The sequence below is a fragment of the Cucurbita pepo genome, chromosome 2 (genome assembly GCF_057944985.1).
Source record: "Cucurbita pepo subsp. pepo isolate OVF chromosome 2, ASM5794498v1, whole genome shotgun sequence".
Classification (NCBI taxonomy): Eukaryota; Viridiplantae; Streptophyta; class Magnoliopsida; order Cucurbitales; family Cucurbitaceae; genus Cucurbita; species Cucurbita pepo.
This window is the reverse complement of record NC_141799.1, coordinates 8929198-8933996: the sequence shown is the minus strand read 5'-3', so window position 1 is coordinate 8933996 and position 4799 is coordinate 8929198. Positions and strand designations below refer to the sequence as shown.

At 37.3% G+C, this 4799-nt stretch overlaps 1 long non-coding RNA gene across 1 annotated transcript; it reads left to right on the top strand.

Moving 5' to 3' along the window:
* The first annotated feature begins 1632 nt into the window (after positions 1-1632).
* Positions 1633-3464, top strand: LOC147793583 (uncharacterized). Its single transcript, XR_015420038.1, has 3 exons — positions 1633-1931; positions 2290-3052; positions 3345-3464. It is a non-coding gene; the product is annotated as an uncharacterized LOC147793583 (long non-coding RNA).
* Positions 3465-4799: the final 1335 nt, after the last annotated feature.

Here is a 4799-nt window from a genome sequence, read left to right as displayed (position 1 = left end):
ATCTTCGAAATTAATTTCCACCGAACCCAGTTGACTTATGATCATATTGAATTCATTTATATGATCCGCAACACGTCCACCTTCAGACATCTGTAGATTGAACAATCTACGCATCAAATACACCTTGTTCATAGCCGACGGTTTTTCATACATATTTGACAGCGCCTTCATCAGATCTGACGTTGTCTTCTCCTTGATGATGTTAAACGCCACGTTTCTAGATAGCGTCAACCGGATCATCCCTAAGGCTTGTCGATCCTTGAGCTTCCACTATTTCGTGGTCATGGTATCCGGCTTCACCCCCAACAGAGGTTCGTGAAGATCTTTCTGGTACAGATAATCTTCAATCTGCATCTTCCAGAAAACGAAATCGGATCCATCGAACTTCTCAATTCCAATCTTTGAACTTTCCATCTTCACAGATCGTGGTGAATTTTGCCTTGCTCTGATACCAGTTGTTAGGATCGCACAACAACGCACACGCTCGATCTAGATGATTACAAAGAAAAGGATAGAGAGAATTGCAAGGAGAACTCTGGCTAAAAGGATTTTTTATTGATGACTTCAGGCATGTACAACAAGAGATTACAGAGAATAGAAAGTACATTTCAAAGCTTTACTGGACGGGATATATATATGGTTCAGTCTATTAAATATAGCTTTACCAGATTTAACCATCTACTATATATAGCTATGTACCATATATAGCTTTACCGGATATAGCTTCACCATATATGGCTTTACCAAATATAGCTTTACCGGATATAGCCATTGACCAAGTTATAAATACAGGGAGCAGACTCCATAACTCAACAATATCAGTGAAGGAGATTGAGCTTCTCTTTCTCTTTCTTTACAATGAATAAACAAACAAGGAGTGAAGTCGAATTCATCTTTGTTCAAGACATAGTGAAAGAATAAAAAACAATCACTGAATGAAGGCAATATCAGAAAAGGAAGCCAGCCCATTTACCTCGGTCAATCAGTCAAAGGTGAAGGAGGAAGTAGGTAGAGTAGGTTACGGAGAAACATCAGTGTTTGAATTAATAGGTGAAGGAGATCAGCAGAGGGGAAGGGAGACACACCATATGAGTTTTTGTAGGATCAAGAGAACGGACCTACAGAAAGAAGGAAAAGGTGAATGAGTCAGTAAGTAGCGAGAGGAGAAAGACTAAATAGGAGCCGGAGTGAAGGAGAATGAATTTCATATGCTTTGTTTATAGTTCAAGAAGAATGGGTGGGTGACTCTCATCTTCTTTATTCAGTGAAAGAAGGAAAAGGCAATGGGTGAGACTTATAGAATAGGCGAATGAGTTTACAGGATTGAATGAATATTCCTCTCATGTAAAGGAAGGATAAGCTGCAAGGAATTGACTCTCATCTTGAGTTGAGTGTTTACTCTTCTTCAAGTTATTGAGTGAAGGAGAAAGATCAGTGTTTGAATCAATAAATTCAGAGGAGGGAGAAGGAATCACTACAACAAATTACCATTTCTATAGCTTTTGAAGATAGCATTTACTAAAACATGCTATAAAATGATTAAAAAAAAAAAAAAAAAAAAAAGAAGAAAAAAAGCGGACACAAAATAAATAAAAAAAGCTGACACAAAAAAAAAATAATAGACACAAAAAAAAAATAATAAAAAAAAGCTAGATATATTTTTTAAAATAGTGAGCTCTTTATTTACTCTCTCTCTTCCTCCCTTCGATTTGCCTTAATTGACAGGGGGAGGCTAGATTTTTTTTTCTCTCAATTTCCTCTCTTCCCCTTGTGCTCCATTTTGCCATAATCTACGGATTTGGAGTTATAACCCATGTATTTCATCTTTTTCTTCCTTTTGTATTCCATTTTTGTCCATGGCAACTTCGTCTTTGCTCTATCCTCATGTCAATGTCGCTGATCTGGGCCAAATGAAAAAGCTCTTAATCGAGGTTAGCATTCACATGTGTGTTTAATCTATTGAGCATAGTTTAATATTTGTGCCCTGAAGGAGGAGTACATAATACCCTACATTTTAAAACGAGAATGAGCAGAGTGGATTTGCATCTAGGTTTCTCATTTCTTAAACATTTGGATTGATATTTCTTCTTTTTTGTTCTAGGGTTTAGGTTTCTCTATGTTTTGATGTTTGGTTCTCTGTTTTGATCCTTTCATTTTCTCAATTAATTTGGATATTCAGTTTTGGAGATGATGCTTTTGATTTCTAGCATTTTGATTAATTTAAGAGATTTAGTTAAATTCAGGGGTGTAATTCTCACATAATTTTGTTGTTGTTTATTTTCCTTGTAGAATTTGTTTCACTCATGGCACCAACTTGGGGAGCTAAGGCTCTGTTTCAACTTGTGAGTTATACTTTAGTAGATCTTCCAATTTTGTGGGCATGGTTTTTCCCATATTTGTTTCAATATATCAGCATATCATCCTTACTAATTGAAGTTCTAAAACTATACTTTTGACAAATTTAAACACTTTGTTTCTCTTAATTGGTCTAATTTGTCATCTTTCTCACTTTCATTTTCTGCTACTTGAGTGATGCTGTAATATTATGGTAGAACAAGAGGATGAACTTAAACTATTGAATGTACTACTTCCTCCGATTAGAGGACCAAATTAAAGTGGTATTATTTCTTACTGAACTATTTCATTTTAAAAGACTTCATTATTTAGTTATATCAATTATTTATTCATACCCCTAAATTTCAGGCATTTGGGGCATTTGGGGAGAAATTTGTCTGTATGATTAGATTGATTAATTGGAGTTTAAATATGCTTAATCTAGACAAACACATTGAACTAAACTCGGAATGCATGCATGATTAAAGCAATAACACTGAGGAGTGGAAGCACATGGTGCCCCCTAGAAAGCGTGTTGTCGGTGATTAGTATCAGAATGAAACTACACCTATTCATGAGGCTACAAAGCCTTCTATTTTCTTTCTTCCTTTTCTCCTTCTCATAGTTGTTATCCTCACTATTCTGGTAAAAAGGTCGTTTGTGTAGGGGGATTATATATGCATTGTAACTTGCTACTGTGAAGGGAAGGTGGAGACATGTAAATGATGTTTATTTAAATTTTCCATCCTTTTGGAGTTTGCTTCATTTATGACCTTCAATGGTTGTTTATTTTTAGATTGAATAAAAAAAATACGCAACTTTTATAACAATGTCTTTCAATTTTCCCTCCAAAGAATTATAACTAAGTGAAGAACAAAAGTTAGAACATTTTGTGGAAGTTCAATATGGATTGAATCGATAAACTAGTTTTCCAGATGTAGTGAAGAGGACAAAGGGATGGGAAGAAAACTCAAGCCTATTCCTATGCCGTGTTTTCTTTTGTTGAGCAGGTCTGAATTGATAGAAAATGTCAGAGGAACATACTTTCTTGAGTAAGTAAGTTCGTAACTGTGATTATCTTTTTCTGATTGTCAATTTTTTTTTATCTCAGAAAGTTTGCAAATGGTTGGCATAGTGAAACAAATTGCTACTGAGGCTCTCTTCTCTCCCCCCTTTGTTTGAGGTATCGACTTAGCCCAAGGTCAACAAAAGTGAAAAAGCTGGGTTTAACATGGAAAAAGCGTCATCCCGCTTCTTCTTCGCCTATGAATAGATTCTCTTTCTCCATAATCGATGGATGGAAGTATGCCACGTAGGAAGGAGGCTCTGAAAGAGCTTTGCGCCTGTGCGTGAAGGAATAGACACTCTGATGCTGAGGAAGAGACTGAAAGACACTTTTCCTTTGGAACGGATACAACTATTAATATCTTAATATTCTTCTAACTCGAAATAGAAGCAACAAGCTCGCCCTTTTGTTTTATTTGGCAACGAGAGCGCTACCTAAGCCCATCCTTTCTTCACTTGTGTGACAAATCAAGAAGTTGGTTGAGTGAGGAAAGATAGGGAGAATCTTTCTTGTTGCGGAAAAGCAAGTATCGGGAGACGAATATCGAGATTGGGTTCACGCTCCGTAACTAATAAAGAATTCCCTTCTCTGACGGATACTTGGCTTAGAGAGCAACTAACCTCCTCGGCTGAAGCAAAGATAAGCTAAGTCTTGGCGCAACTCTGCCCGAATCACCCTAGTCTATTGGAAAGATCTGCCAGAACCCTCTTCTCCTTCAGACTCGACTACACGTAAAAGCTGTCTCGGCTGAAGCTAACTCTCTTTCATCAGTCTACGCATAGATGGATGATTTCTCTCTCACTTATCACAGCTTGTTGAGGCAACTTCTAAGTTGGCATACCTTGCATACATCGAAAGGACCGCTCCTTTCTCTTTCTTTAGACTTTCAAGTGACATCCATCCCATTCCCGCTAGTGCTACTCTACCTTCCTTTTTTCCTGGCATATCTGCTTTCTTGTCGCATATGCGCTGCTACTAGTTAGAATAAGCAACTAATAAGGTAGACTATCGCATATCTGCTTGAAGCTGGTGGTATACATGCACATATCAGCTATAGAAGGAAGCAGAATAACTTAGTCATAATTAATCCCCTTTTTAGGAAAGGAATGGCACTAGACTCAGATAGAGCAAAGCTCGCAATATGAGTGTTTGTTCTACTTTCCCAAATGTATCAGCAGTGATCTCTACGGAGTTTTCCTGCACCCGAGCTAAGGGTTGAATGTCGAAACCAACCATCCCCAGAGTGCGGTGAAAATCCAATATCAATCTGTCTTCCGCTTTATTAATACATTGATAGCCTGATTAGTATCGGATTCGAACCCCATAGAATGGTATGGGCTAGATGCCTTCCGATCGTCAGATACAATAGACGATTTTCTCTATGCATTCATTGAATACT